Source organism: Lynx canadensis, chromosome B4, assembly GCF_007474595.2.
Source record: "Lynx canadensis isolate LIC74 chromosome B4, mLynCan4.pri.v2, whole genome shotgun sequence".
Lineage (NCBI taxonomy): Eukaryota > Metazoa > Chordata > Mammalia > Carnivora > Felidae > Lynx > Lynx canadensis.
Genome location: NC_044309.1, coordinates 66351443 through 66367508, shown reverse-complemented (window position 1 = coordinate 66367508; position 16066 = coordinate 66351443). Strand labels below are relative to the sequence as shown.

Below are 16066 nucleotides of genomic sequence, written 5' to 3'. Positions count from 1 at the left end.
TATTTTTGAGAGAGAGAGACAGGCAGAGCATGAGAGAGGAAGGGGCAGAGAGAGGGGAAACAGAACTTGAAGCAGGCTCCAGGCTCTGAGCTGTCAGCACAGAGCCTGACTTGGGGCTCGAACTCACGGACTGTGAGATCATGACCTGAGCCGAAAACCAAGAGTCAGATGCTCAACTGACTGAGCCACCCAGGCACTCCTTTATTTTGATTCTTAACAGTTCTTTATTAGAGTAGTATAGGTTTATAAATAAAATTAATTTACCCATCAGAGGGTCATGTGATAGTTAAACAGCAAAATGTAAGTATAACTGTGATACAATTAAATGATATGCCAATGATTTATTAATCAATGATTAAATATACTCAAAGCTTGAACTGAATCAAGCTCTTCCAGAACCTGAGGGCATGGGAGGAGGGCGTTCTTACAGAATCTGAGGAGCAGTGGCCTCTCTCAAGGTCTAGCTGCTTCTGTTTGGGCTCCCAAACAGCTTCTGTTACTCCCAGCTGTGTGTGAGCCCACATTAGGACCTATCAAGTGAAGGGACTGCTTTTATCTTCCACCTGAGGAAGAACTCTTGGATTCTGATTCTCTCCTCGGGTTTGTTCATCATGTGACTTTACACAGGGCTTTGTTTGTCAATCTGTTTGTCAATGGAGAAATGATAAACTGAGAGTCAAAGCTGAAATTATGCACATATTAGGCATCTCTGTTCGTCTATTCATTCAGCAGTAATGTTTTCTAGGGATATAGAAAATGACTGTCACATAATTCTCTCATTCTCACAGAAGTTCTAGCTTTCCACAGGCAGGAGAACAAAAAAATATAGTAAAGCATTATAGGTATGATAGCCAATTCTACCTGGTCCGAGGTGGGGTGCCAGAGAAATGATTCATAAAAGAGGGGATCTCGAGAGTCTTGAAACATTATAAATGCTAATGCTGCAGAGAGGGGTAGGGGTGGGGAAGGGCAGTCCAAGCAGAGCCTGAGGCCAAAACCAAGAGACTCGACACCATGCAGTGTGCTCCAAGGAGCCGTAAGTCATTGGTCATGGTTGAAGCCTAGCTTTTGCATATCATGCCAGGAAACAAGAATTTCATCATGCCTAGTGAAAGAGCCAACAAAAGGTTATATGCTGGGGAGTAGCAGGATCTAACTGGTGTCTAGAAATATCACTCTGAAAGCAGAGGAGAAGATGGATGGGAAGTATATCTGTTCCCATAAGACACTATATCCATCGCAATAGCCCAGGCACAAGAGGATGGAGACGTATGAATGAAAGCCTTAGCGATTAGGAAACAGAAAAGGGAGTTAATTTTCACGTCGTCAGTTATGTAAGAAATACAAAAGAAATACTGTGCTCAGAAGTTTAAGGTTTACTTAGAGACTTCACTCACTCATGAAAAGTTTGATTCTCCATTCTCTGAAATCCTGACTCAGTTAGTATGGGTGGTGCCTGGGAATCTGTATTAAGCAATAACAACAACAAACTCTCCAGATGATTCTGTTGAGCAGCCAGGATGGACATCCACAGGCCTAAAAAAATAATTCTTGAAGTTGGAAGGAGTCATATCAGAGTCATTGGAGGAGGCTTCTTCTGTGAAAGTGGTTCTTCTACTTTTTTTACAATGTCCACTTGGCAGAGGGGAAAAAGTGCCCTGAGGCTCTCAGGAAAGAACTAACAGGTGTTTTTGCAAATTGGCTGAATTTGTGCAGAAGCCAGCTCTTTGTAGATTCATGAATTAGAGCTCCCCATAAAATGTTAATAGTGTGTTAATTTTAGTTTATGAATATAAACTTTGGTCTTGTCCTAAAGTGACCACTGGTGTTTTGTCTAAGCCCATATTAACTGAGAAATTTCAGCCTCTCAGGGTTACTATCCTGAAGACATCTGATGAGGAATTCCAGGTGCCTGAGGCTGTTTGAACCAGGGGTTGAGAGATTAGGGAGAGGAAAATGATGTAAGATAATAACACAGTCCCCAGATCCCATGACCTTTTAACTTGCACATTTCTAGGGAGTCAGATTTTTGCTTGATAAACTTTTGGCAAAATTCTCAGGAATAGATTTTAGTATTTCCACCAGAGGGCAGTGATGTCTTCTACAATGTTAGTGACTGTGGTTAAGAAAATTTGTCATTCTTTTTTTGGACTTGCAGTGGGTGTGAGTAGGAAGAACTGATTAATTCTGACTGCCCATGGTCATTAGGGTGGATTTGAAGCCAAATTCCAGCAGAACACAGAGCAGGGAAGGTTAAATAGCATCTGCAGAACTACAGAGTCTTTTAAACCAGAGTGACTGCTTGATTAAATCAGTTGCCACTGTTGGTTAAATCGAATAGCTATCTTAAGACTCTGAAAATTCATAATTCGTGAAGCTCCTGTCTAGTAGCCTTAGGACTCAGATTTGGCAAGAGTTATGGGTCCCATGAAACCACAAGAAACAGATTCATACTACAACAGAGGACAGGGGAAAATTGCTTCTGAAGAACTCATACTCTTAATGGCTTCGGGCTCTGTCTGTCACTAATTCCACCTTAGCTTGTTATGAGAGATTCAGCTGCTGGAAGAATGAAATGATATTTCCACTGGGGTAATATTAATGGGCATGGCCGTTAGCAAGACTGAGGAGCAATCCCGGTGTTATGGTAGAAAAATGATTTCAGAATTGGGGGTAGATATTTGGATGCTGGTGCTACCCTTTTAATGATAGAGGACCGTCACTTACTATAATGGGTGTGGGTTAGGATCCTAAAATGTGTGTGTGTGTGTGTGTGTGTGTGTGTGTGTGTGTGTGTGTTCCTGGCTCTGCCACTAAGTGTGTAATCTTAACTAAGTCAGTTGTCCCCTCTGGTCTCCACAGTCCATACCTGTAAAATGAATCAGTTTGTCCAGGTAAGCTTTTAGAATCATCACAGCTATAAAATTTTAAATTCTATGAAAACACAAATCTATTCCTACTTTAGGATTGAGCTACCATCTGGACAGCTCAGAGTGGCTCTGTGGAAGAGGCTTTTAAGTATGGACACGAAGTGGGGGACCCTTTACCAACTTTATCCAGCAGCACAGATTTTGAATTTTAGTCATAAAAGAACACAGTTCTTTGCTATATTCAATGGGCAAAGACCTGGGAGAAATGGATGATATCAAGTTTCATCTAGAAGGCATTAGTACATTTATTTCCACCCCATTACTTTACAAATGAGGAAGAGGAGTCGAGCCAAGTGTCTTCAAAATTCATTCATGCAGACACTGTTCTGGGTGGAGATACAAAAGCAAACAAGGCAGACAGAGTTCCTGTGCTCTTGAGCTTAAATTTGAGCTGGAGAAGAGCTAAGTGTACAGTGTTGAGGATAGTGGGAGATCAGAGGACAAAGTAGAGGAAGAAGAAGGCAAGTACGAAGGTTCCATTTCATCTAGGTTTTCTGAGAAGGCCTCTCAAGAAGACCATTTTGAACAGTGTCCTCAGGAAGTTACCTGGGGATTGTTTTAGGTGCAGAGAACAGTGAGTGCGAAGGCTTGGGGGCAACCCAAGAATAATGTGCAGAACCAGGATTTGCTCATTCACTGGCGCATTCATTCACTCGTTCAACAAACACTCAGTGCCTGCTCTGTGCTATGCCCTGTTTCTGCCCCAGGATTAGAATCTTGAATTAGAATTCAAAAGCATTTGTGTTCACCCACCTCAAATACTGCCTCCCTGATATAGTGTACTTTTCTTCAGCACCCACTCTTTGCTGGGTACCTTGTAGGCATTTTGTTGAAATTAATCTTCAAAACAATTCCATGAGACTGTTTTGTAAAGAATAAAAATAAATATACTAAGAAATGAAGAAAAATGGAACCTAATGTCATTTATTTCAGTATGTACTAAGTTAGATGGAAAGACTCATTTCTTTGTCTTGTGAATAACTGCTATAAGTTATCAAAGTGACTCCGTTGATATTATTCAGTTAATTCATGTGGATGTTTACTGAGCTTCTACCTTTGCCTGGTGTGGTATTGGAAAAATGAATAAAGTAGGAAGTCACACCAAGAATTGCAGTAAGTTGATAAATCTTCTAAGTGTCAGGGGGAAGTGAGAATGAACACGGTGGCAAGAGGATCTAAACGAAGAATCTGAGTCTTCCTGGGGGAAGGCAGGAAAAGCTTTATAAATCAATGAAGCCTTGGGCAGGAAATTGAAGGTATTGTGCCACGGGGCCATGGACGCATACCTTCAGCACTGTGTGAAGCAGGTACTTTAAAGGGGTTACTACGGGAAAACTTACAAGCAGAGAATTGTTTGTGCGGTAAAGCACAATCTTCTGCTCTCTCACTGACCTGTAGTTTAGTCCAGTGCTAGGATGCATACATGATGGCTTATGTTCCAGTTTAAAGAGGTTCCAACCCTGTAGGGTCAGAGGAATGGAGGACATGCCTGCGACTATGTAACAAGGGGTGAGCAAATGATATTGTTAGAAAGGGGAGCCTCAGAGGCCTAACAGCTCTTGTTTTCTAGACTTTTTGTATGTTAACCCAGACCCCCTGAGACGGCTCTCTGTTAATCTATCTGAAGGGGAAGGAGTGAATCTGCAGGCCCATCAAGATCTGTCTTTCATGAAGATGGTACTGAAGGTGACGAAGGAAGCCCCTACCCCTTGCTTTGAAGGTCAGAAAGTGGTGCTGAAAGGCATCCACAATCACACAAAAAAAGAAGATATGCAAGTTACCTACATTCCGACGGCCCAAGACACTGCGTCTTCGAAGGCAGCCCAAATATCCTCGAGAGAATGCCCTCAGAAGAAACAAGTTTGACCACTGTAACATCATCAAGTTCCCCCTGACTACCGAGTCAGCCATGAAGAAAATAGAAGACAACAATACATTTGTCTTCATTGTGGATGTCAAGGCCAACAAGCACCTAATCAAACAGGCTGTGAAGAAGCTCTGTGATGTTGACATGGCCAAGGTCAACACTCTGGTCAGGCCCGATGGAGAAAAGAAGGCATATGTTTGGCTCCTGACTATGATGCTTTGGATGTTGCCAACAAAATTGGGATCATCTAAACTGAGTCCAGCTGGCTAAATCTGAATTTAAACTTTTTCACCATAAAAAAAGGATCTGTCTGTTTTTGGATGGATGAGTAGGAGTGTAAAGGGGCAGGAGGGCATTCCTGAAAGAGGGAACAGTATATTTAACTGGAGGAAAACTAGAAACCATGGTGTGTTTAGAGAACTGCAGATATATTGTCAGGATTATACAGTGTGAGGTAGGTGGGAGATGGGCCTCAGAAGGCGAGGGGCATCTGGAAGGGGGATTCTAGAAAGGTCACCTGAAGAAGCATATCCATATGGTTTTATATGTCGCGTTAAGGTATTTAAAGTTTACATTTTAGGCCAGCAGAGCCAGTCACATACCCTATGTGAGTGATGTGAGCAGTGGTGGACTGTGGTGGCCTGGGATCCAGGGCATCACCATTCAATGGGAAGTAGGTGGCATTCAGCTCCATGTGGTTACTGAATGTGGAAATTTGTGTCCAGTGTTACCAGAGATTTGGATTTTTCAAGCTGAGCCATAATTTTAAATTTGTACACAAAATATTCTCATTTTAATGTTGGAAACAAGTTCAAATTTACTTAACAAATAAGTGGTCCAAACTGAACATTAACTGGATTGGTCTCTGGTTTCTGATCCTTGCAGGGGAGTGAAAGGGGTGTCATGTGAAATCTTAATAGAGTAGCTGATCAGTTTTGGTTTCTAAAGGGATTATTCTAGATGACTTAGTCAGTTAAACCTCCAACTCTTGATCTTGGCTCATGTCATGATTTCACAGTTTGTGAGTTTGAGCCCCAAGATGGGATCTGTACTGATGGTGTGGAGCCTGCTAGGGATTCTGTCTCTCCCTCTCTCTCTGCCCTCCCCCACCTGTGCGCTTTCTCTCACTCTCAAAATAAATAAACTTAAAAAAATAAAAGGATTGTTCTGGAAATAATAAGTAGAATAAATTGAAGAAGGATAGGATAGAATCAAGAAGAGTAATAATGAGGCTTTTGAAATAGAAATTGAGGAGCTGAACTAAAGCAAAGGTAGCAGGGATGACGCTAAGGGATATTTAGAGGAATTGGCAAGATTTGGTGACCAGTAGGAACAGGTGTGAAAGAAAAAGGAGTATAGGATGACTTTTAGATTTCTGATTTAGATGGCTAAGTAAATGATGTTTGCATTCATTTAAATGAGGGGCTGACACTGGTTTACAAAGCAATATCCAGAATTCTTCCTGCATATATTGAGTTTGAAGTGTCTGTGGGACATCTAAATGAAGACCTCATGGCAAGTTTGGTGAATTCTGAAGCTTGGGGAAAAAATCGATTGGGATTACATATCAGAGAGTCATCAGTGAATGGCTCGTATACATCCTTTCAACAAATATCAATATTTTACTTCAATATTTCAGGCCTTGTGCTAGGTGCTGGGGTTAACAACACACTGGGTGTGTGCTCCTGAAAGGTTCAGTATGGTGAAGCAAGCAGATGGTAAACAAAGAGGCATACAAATACAATAAATACAAATTATGGTAAGTGCTATAGAGGATATATGGTTCATATGAAGATCAAATGTGATATGGGAAAGAAATAGAAGTCACATTGGTCACCCTAAGCCGGTGGCTGAGAGGAAGTCAACATGAAAGGAGAAATAGATGGTCTTTTGTTCAGAGAAGCTCAGTCCTTAGGGCTGGAGGAGAGAAGAGTGAGAACAGCCTGGAGATTGCCCCTGCATACTAGACTGGTAAAAGGAGAAGAATTTGAAATACTGGAGTGACCCAGTGCTCAGTCTTGGGGTGTTTCTCTTTTCTATCTTCACTTACTTTGTGATCATCTGGTTTCATAGCTTGAAATGCCATGTATGTCTTATGATCCCTAAATTTGTATCTCTTGCTCAGACTTCTCCCTTGGATTTCAGACTCATGACCCTACTGACTGTCACCCAACTGCCATGCACACGTCGATGTCTGATAGGCATCTAGTGTGGGACATGACCAAAAGCAAGCTTCTGACATTCTGTGATCCTCTCTCACTTCACCCTACCCAGCCTGAGTCTTCCGCATCCCAGCAAATGACAACTCCATTCTTCAGTTGCTGTGACCAAAAATCAGTGAGTCTTGTCGTCTCCACCTAAACGTCTTATCCTGAATCTAATTACTTCTTGTCACCTCACTGCTACCACCTTGATCAGGACTGCTAATATTTTTCATTTGGAATATTGCAATGGCCTCCTAACTGACCTTCTTGCTTTAATTCATGAACTCCTTCATTCTATTTCAGAAGAGAAGCCAGTTATCCTATTAAAAGACAAGTCTGCTCATGTCACTTCTTTGTTAACCACCCCCCTCCACCCCCGCCATGGGTTCTCACCTCAGTTGGGGTAAAAGCCAAGCTCCTTCCAATGGCATACAAGGTCCTATATTATCTGTCCCCGGTTACTTCCCTTTAGTGAGTTCCTACTTTTCTCCCCCATGCGCATTTGGCACCAATCACCCTGGTCTTCTTGAAGATCTTCTTCTTTTTTAAGTTTTTTTAAAATTATTTATTTTAAAAAGGGGGTGAGGGGCACAGAGAGAGGGAGAGAGAGAATCCCAGGCAGGCTCTACACCGTCAGCCCAGAGCCTGACTCAGGGCTTGATCTCACAAACTGCGAGGTTCCTGTTTCAGGGCCTTTGAAATTACTATTCTCTCTTCTTGGATTGATACTCCCCCAGAAATCCACATGGTTTACTCCCTTACTTCCTTTAGGTTTTTAATCAATACCCAATATCCACTTTTCTGGCTACTTTCTCTAAATTTACAACCCAAACTGCTTATCCCACCTTCCCTGCTTTATTTTTCTTTTTCTTAGCAGTTATTTTCCAGTATTCTAAATATTTTATTAATTTTTCTTTATCTCTCTTTATAACGTAAATTCTATGAGATCAAGGATTGACTGTTTCATTTACTGTTGCATCCACAGAGCCTGTAAGAGTGCCTGGCACATAAAGACCTTCAATAATGATCTTCCAAAGGAATGAACATAGGGTTAGGGACCAGCATGAGAAACCATTTCAAGGAAAATTCATTTTCAAGGAAAGCGTAGCTGATAATCTCCAGTGAACAGAAATACCAATTAAGATAAGGACTGAAATATAGACTTAGGGGTTGTCCAGCAAGAGGCTACTAGGAATCTTAATGAGAGAGGAGAGGATAAAGGTTATTTGAGTACCACAATCAGAAAGGGCATGAGGAAGTAGAAGCAGGGCATGCAAACCTTACCTGTGAACCAAGGTAGGCAGTTAGGGAAGTTGTTGACTAGAACAGGACAACAGAGTCTTGAGGTCCTAATGTTTCCTGAATGTGTGAGATACTGTTCCTCAGGTTTTTAAAAAATATTTATTTTTTATTTTATTTTTTTGTATATGAAATTTATTGTCAAATTGGTTTCCATACAACACCCAGTGCTCATCCCAGCAGGTGCCCTCCTCAATGCCCATCACCCACTTTCCCCTCCTCCCCACCCCCCATCAACCCTCAGTTTGTTCTCAGTACTTAAGAGTCTCTTACGTTTTGACTCCTTCCCTCTCTGTAACTTTTCTTCCCCCCTTCCCACCCTCCCCCCCGGTCTTCTGTTGAGTTTCTCACGATCCACATATGAGTGAAAACATATGGTATCTGTCTTTCTCTGCCTGACTTATGTCACTTAGCATAAGACTCTCCAGTTCCATCCACGTTGCTACAAATGACCAGATTTCATTCTTTCTCATTGCCAAGTGGTATTCTATTGTAAATATAAACCACATCTTCTTTATCCATTCATCAGTTGATGGACATTTAGGTTCTTTCCATAATTTGGCTATTGTTGAAAGTGCTACTATAAACATTGGGGTACAAGTGCCCCTATGCATCAGCACTCCTGCATCCCTTGGGTAAATTCCTAGCAATGCTATTGCTGAGTCATATCTATTTTTAATTTTTTGAGGAACCTCCACACTGTTTTCCAGAGTGGCTGCACCAGTTTACATTCCCCCCAACAGTGCAAGAGGGTTCCCGTTTCTCCACATCCTCTCCAGCATCTATAGTCTCCTGATTTGTTCATTTAGCCGCTCTGACTGGTGTGAGGGGGTATCTGAGTGTGGTTTTGATTTGTATTTCCCTGATGAGGAACGACGTTGAGCATCTTTTTATGTGCCTGTTGGCCATCTGGATGTCTTCTTTAGAGAAGTGTCTATTCATGTTTTCTGCCCATTTCTTCACTGGATTATTTGTTTTTCGGGTGTGGAGTTTGGTGAGCTCTTTATAGATTTTGGATACTAGCCCTTTGTCCGATATGTCATTTGCAAATATCTTTTCCCATTCCGTTGGTTGCCTTTTAGTTTTGTTGGTTGTTTCCTTTGCAGTGCAGAAGCTTTTTATCTTGGTGAGGTCCGAATAGTTCATTTTTGCTTTTAATTTCCTTGCCTTTGCAGATTACTGCAGCTGAGGTCAGAGAGGTTTTTTTCCTGCTTTCTCCTCTAGGGTTTTGATGGTTTCGTGTCTCACATTCAGGTCCTTCATTCATTTTGAGTTTATTTTTGTGAATGGTGTAAGAAAGTGGTCTAGTTTCATTCTTCTGCATGTTGCTGTCCAGTTCTCCCAGCACGATTTGTTAAAGAGACTGTCTTTTTTTCCATTGGATGTTCTTTCCTGCTTTGTCAAAGATTAGTTGGCCATACTTTTGTGGGTCCAATTCTGGAGTCTCTATTCTATTCCATTGGTCTGTGTGTCTGTTTTTGTGCCAATACCATGCTGTCTTGATGATGACAGCTTTTACTAGAGGCTAAAGTCTGGGATTGTGATGCTTCCCGCTTTGGTTTTCTTCTTCAATATTACTTGGGCTATTCAGGGCCTTTTGTGGTTCCATATGAATTTTAGGATTGCTTGTTCTAGCTTCAAGAAGAATGCTGGTGCGATTTTGATTGGGATTGCATTGAATGTGTAGACTGCTTTGGGTAGTATTGACATTTTATCAATATTTATTCTTCCAATCCATGAGCATGGAATGTTTTTCCATTTCTTTGTATCTTCTTCATTTCCTTCATAAGCTTTGTGTAGTTTTCAGCATACAGATCTTTTACATCTTTGGTTGGGTTTATTCCTTTGGTTGGGTTTATGATTCTTGGTGCAATTGTGAATGGGATCAGTGTCTTTGTCTTTCTGTTGCTTCATTATTAGTGTATAAGAATGCAGCTGATTTCTGTATATTGATTTTGTATCCTGTGACTTTGCTGAATTCACGTATCAGTTCTATCAGACTTTTGGTGGAGTCTGTTGAGTTTTCCTTGTGTAGTATCATGTCATTTGCAAAAAGTGAAAGCTTGACTTCATCTTTGCCAATTTTGATGCCTTTGATTTCCTTTTGTTGTCTGATGGCTAATGCTAGAACATCCAACACTATGTTAAACAATAGCAGTGAGAGTGGACATCCCTGTCGTGTTCCTGATCTCAGGGGGAAAGCTCTCAGTTTTTCCCCCATTGAGGATGATATTAGCATGGGCTTTTCATAAATGGCTTTTATGATGTTTAAGTATGTTCCTTCTATCCTGACTTTCTCGAGGGTTTTTATTAAGAAAGGATTCTGAATTTTGTCAAATGTTTTTTCTGCATCAATTGACAGGATCATGTGATTCTTAACTTTCTTTTATTAAGGTGATGTATCACATTGATTGATTTGCAAATGTTGAACCAGCCCTGCAGCCCAGGAATGAATCCCACTTGATCATGGTGAATAATTCTTTTTATATGCGGTTGAATTTGATTTGCTAGTATCTTGTTGAGAATTGTTGCATCCATATTCATCAGGGATATTGGCCTGTAGTTCTCTTTTTCTGCTGGGTCTCTGTCTGGTTTGGGAATCCAAGTAATGCTGGCTTCAGAGAATGAGTCTGGAAGTTTTCCTTCCCTTTCTATTTTTTGGAACAGCTTGAGAAGGATAGGTATTATCTCTGCTTTAAATGTCTGGTAGAATTCCCCAGGGAAGCCGTCTGGTCCTGGACTCTTACTTGTTAAGAGATTTTTGATAACTGATTGAATTTCTTCACTGGTTATGGGTCTGTTCAAATTTTCTATTTCTTCCTGTTTGAGATTTGGAAGTGTGTGGGTGCTTAGGAATTTGTCCATTTCTTCCAGGTTGTCCAGTTTGTTGGCATATAATTTTTCATAGTATTCCCTGATAATTGCTTGTATTTCTGAGGGATTGGTTGTAATAATTCCATTTTCATTCATGATTTTATCTATTTGGGTCATCTCCCTTTTCTTTTTGAGAAGCCTGGCTAGAGGTTGGTCAATTTTGTTTATTTTTTCAAAAAACCAACTCTTGGTTTCGTTGATCTGCTCTACAGTTTTTTTAGATTCTATATTGTTTATTTCTGCTCTGATCTTTATTATTTCTCTTCTTCTGCTGGGTTTAGGCTGCCTTTGCTGTTCTGCTTCTGTTTCCTTAAGTGTGCTGTTAGATTTTGTATTTGGGATTTTTCTTGTTTCTTGAGATAGGCCTGGATTGCAATGTATTTTCCTCTCAGGACTGTCTTCACTGCATCCCAAAGCATTGGATTGTTGTATTTTCATTTTCATTTGTTTCCATATTTAAAAAAAATATTAATTATTTTTAACGTTTTTATTTATTATTGAGAGACAGACACAGAGTGTGAACAGGGGAGGGGTAGAGAGAGGGGGAAACATAGAATCTGAAGTAGGCTCCGGGCTCTGAGCTGTCAGCACAGAGCCTGACATGGGACTCAAACTCACAAACTGCGAGATTGTGACCTGAGCTGAAGTTGGTCGCTTAACCAACTGAGCCATCCAGGCACCCCTCCATATATTTTTAAATTTCTTCTCTAATTGCCTGTTGACCCATTCATTCTTTAGTAGGATGTTCTTTAACCTCCATGCTTTTGGAGGTTTTCCAGACATTTTCCTGTGGTTGATTGCATGTTCATAGCATTGTGGTCTGAAAGTGTACATGGTATGATGTCAATTCTTTTATACTTATTAAGGGCTGTTTTGTGACCCAGTATGTGATCTATCTTGGAGAATGTTCCATGTGCACTAGAGAAAAAAGTATATTCTGTCGCTTTGGGATGCAGGGTTCTAAATATATCTGTCAAGTCCGTCTGATCCAATATATCATTGAGGGCCCTTGTGTCTTTATTCATTCTCTGTCTAGATGTTCTATCCATTGATGTAAGGGGAGTATTAAAATCCCCTGCAATTACCACATAATATCAATAAGGTTGCTTATGTTTCTGATTTATTGTTTTATATATTTGGGGGCTCCCGAATTTGGTGCATAGACATTTATAATTGTTAGCTCTTCCTGATGGATAGACCCTGTAATTATTATATAATGCCCTTCTTCATCTCTTGTTACAACCTTTAATTTAAAGTCTAGTTTGTCTGATATAAGTATGGCTACTCCAGCTTTCTTTTGACTTCCAGTGCATGATAGATAGTTCTTCATCCTCTCACTTTCAATCTGAAGGTGTCCTCTGGCCTAAAATGAGTCTCTTGTAGACAGCAAATAGATGGGTCTTGTTTTTTAATCCATTCTGATACCCTGTGTCTTTTGGTTGGAACATTTAGTCCATTTACATTCAGTGTTATTATAGAAAGATAGGGGTTTAGAGTCATTGTGTTATCTGTAGGTTTCATGCTTGTAGTGGTGTCTCTGGTACTTTGTGGTCCTTGCAACATTTCACTCACAGAGTCCCCCCTTAGGATCTCTTGTAGGGCTGGGTTAGTGGTGATGAATTCCTTCAGTTTTTGTTTGTTTGGGAAAACCTTTATATCTCCTTCTATTCTGGATGACAGACTTACTGGGTAAAGGGTTTTGGCTGCATATTTTTTCTGTTCCTCACATTGAAGATTCCCTGCCATTCCATTCTGGCCTGCCAAGTTTCAGTAGATAGGTCTGCTACTACCCTTATGTGTCTACCTTTTTATGTTAAGGTCTGTTTATCCCTAGCTGCTTTCAGAATTCTGTCTTTATCCTTGTATTTTGCCAGTTTCACTATGATATGTTGTGCAGAAGATTGATTCAAGTTACGTCTGAAGGGGGTTCTCTGTGCCTCTTGTATTTCAATGCCTGTTTCCTTCCCCAGGTTGAGGAATTCTCAGCTATGATTTGCTCAAGTACACCTTTGGCCCCTTTCTCTCTTCTTCCTCTGGAATTCCTATGATACGGATACTGTTCCATTTGATTGCATCGCTTAGTTCTCTAATTCTCCCCTTGTACTCCTGGATTTTTTTCTCTCTCTTTTTGTCAGCTTCCTCTTTTTCCATAATTTTATCATCTAATTCACCTATTCTCCCCTCTGCTTCTTCAATCTGTGCTGTAGCCACCTCCATTTTATTTTGCAGCTCATTTGTAGCATTTTTTAATTCATCATGACTATTTTTTAGTCCCTTGATCTCTGTAGCAATAGACTCTCTGGTGTCCTCTATGCTTGTTTCAAGCCCAGTGGTTAATTTATGACTATTTTTCTAAATTCTTGTTCTGTTATATTGCTTAAATCGGTTTTGATCAATTCATTAGCTGTCACTACTTCCTGGAATTTTTTTTGAGGAGAATTCTTCCATTTTGTCATTTTGGCTAGTTTTCTATTCCTTATGTGTTTTAAAAGCTTGTTGTATGCTCTGCACCTGCGAGTGTTGCTATATTAAAGGAGGGTCATACGCTGTCCATGGCCTGGCCCTTCAGGAGGTGTTTTTTCAGGGATTGTTACTTGCTGTCTGTTGTTGTGACTTTGGTTATTTTATTACCCTACTCAATAATATTTTGGACCCTCCACCAGATTTGCTTTGATTTGTTTCTTGGAGTAGCCCTGTAACGGAAAACAGATAGACAAACAGGAGACAAAAACATGCAAAGACACAAATAAATAACAGAAACAAATAAAAACAAAAACCTAAAGACTAAAAACAAAAAAACAAAAACACCGACTACAAGTAAAGAAGAGGGTGGAAGCGGTGCTGATGGAAGAGCACATACAAAGAGAGAAACGATGGGGGGTGGTTTGGTGAGGAAAAGAATAAACGTTGATTAGGCAGAGACTAAAGGCTTAATCCAGAGAGAGGGAAAGGAAAATAAAGAAGGAGGTGGGGAAAACGAAATGAAGATAAAGTTACCCAGACTGAGAAACTATATGGCTTGATTATTTCAGAGAGAAAGGAGTTAAAGAAGGAGGTGTAGAACATGTATCAAGAAAATGGATTAAATATGTCTGTTTAGACAGACCAATAACCAGCGTAACCAGCCTAGGGGAGGGAAGAGATAAGGAGGAGAAATGGGGGGGGGGGGCGGAGAATATATCTATATATCCAGAATTGACCTAGAGTTAATCCAGGCAATGCTGCATGGCTTGTAGGTAGCAGCTGTCCCCGTAGAGTCTGTGCCGCTCCAGTGGATATGCAGTTACCCAGTGCTATGGGGCGTGGTTTGGTGTTTTCTGAACCCACCTCTGCTATGGGCCCTGGTAGTGATCCCTGAGGACCCGCCTTGGTGGTGGTGGTGGCAGGGAGAGTGGGGGAAATGGTGATCCCCCAGTCTCTTCTCCACGGAGTCGGACTGGTGGACTCAGTTTGAGTCATCTTCACTGTGCCATGGGTGCAGATGTGGTAGTCCTTCTCTCTGCTAACTCCCCTGACCCTGCACTTGGCTAGGATTGCACTCTGGCACTGGGGAAGTGCCTCTCAGTGCAGCGATAAGTGGTCCCGGCTGGCTTTGTCTTTTCCCACAGCACTCCAGGGAAACGGCAGCATTTTCCTCCTGCAGACTGTGCCCTTGGCCAAGCCACTGCACCCCAGGGTGGGGTGGCAGACTAGGCATGTTCTGTGCTATCACACAGCCCTCCAGAGACGGAACCACTTTCTCCAGCTGTGGACTGAGACTCTGACCTACCATGGCACCTAGGCCTGGCTCCCCTCTTCCCCAGGTGCACAGGCAGGGAGCTGGCCTGTGTCCGAAGAAAGCCCCCTGGTTAGAGTTCGGATCCCTCTCAGTCTCAGTCCAAGGTCTTTCTCCTGTCCAGATACAGTCCTGTGCTTCCCTAGCTGCTCTTTATCTTTCCTTTGTCTCTCTACAGAGGGGGTCCCTCCCCTCCATGCCCATGCAGCCTTTTTTTTTTTTATCTCCCCCAGTTCGCAGTTACCCACCTATCTTTTTTCCAGCTTTCCCATTTTCTTCCTAGTGGATTCAGTCTCTTTTCCTCCCAGGCTCTGGTGTTCAAAGTTCTTTGGCTTCTACACTTCTTTGAGAGACCTGGGAAGTATGGATTTCCCCCTGCTTCTCCGCCATGTTGGCCTCCCACTCTATTTATTTTTTGGGAGAGTGCAAGCAGGGGAGGGGCAGAGAGAGGGGGAGAGAGGATCCAAAGCAGACTCCGTGCTGACATGCTGACAACAGTGAGCCCTGTGTGGGACTCGAACTCATGAACCTCCTCAAGATCATGACCTGAGCTGAAGCCAGATGCTCAGTCAACTGAACCAGCCAGGCACTCCACTTTCTCCATTTGGATTGCCTGGATTTTATGATTACCTAAATTCTCCAACTTTTTACCTGTGGTAAGATAGGAGGGGATCCCTGAGTGTTTACAGGGCCCAACTCTCTCACTCCTATTTCTTATTGAGTATTTCAGAAATACATTTCAGAACTGAACTGACTGTGTTCAGTTCAGTGCTTTAGTCTTTGATTATCCTCCAATTTTGTCAGCATATAAGTATCATCTTCATGATAATGTTGTAGCCCCTCAAGCTCCTTGTCATGCTCCTTTGGTGTTTCCCTTGGTCAGGGCTCAAGGGTTTTGCCTCTAGCGTTCTTTGTTAAACTGAAGGACTTGACTTGGATTGATTCAAAACCTAAATTTAAAAAAATATAAAATCAATTACCTTTGGACAGTTGCTTTTCAATATCTTCTGCCAGAATTCCTGCCCCCCATATTGGTCATTAAAAGTCATCTTCTAAATCTTGGTGTATCAAGATGCATACTAAATAAAATATGATCAGACTGCTTTTGTGGTCTATT

The 16066-nt window shown here is 41.4% G+C and overlaps 1 pseudogene; it reads left to right on the top strand.

The window, feature by feature from the left end:
- The first annotated feature begins 4604 nt into the window (after positions 1 to 4604).
- On the top strand, positions 4605 to 5068 carry LOC116738172 (annotated as a pseudogene).
- Positions 5069 to 16066: the final 10998 nt, after the last annotated feature.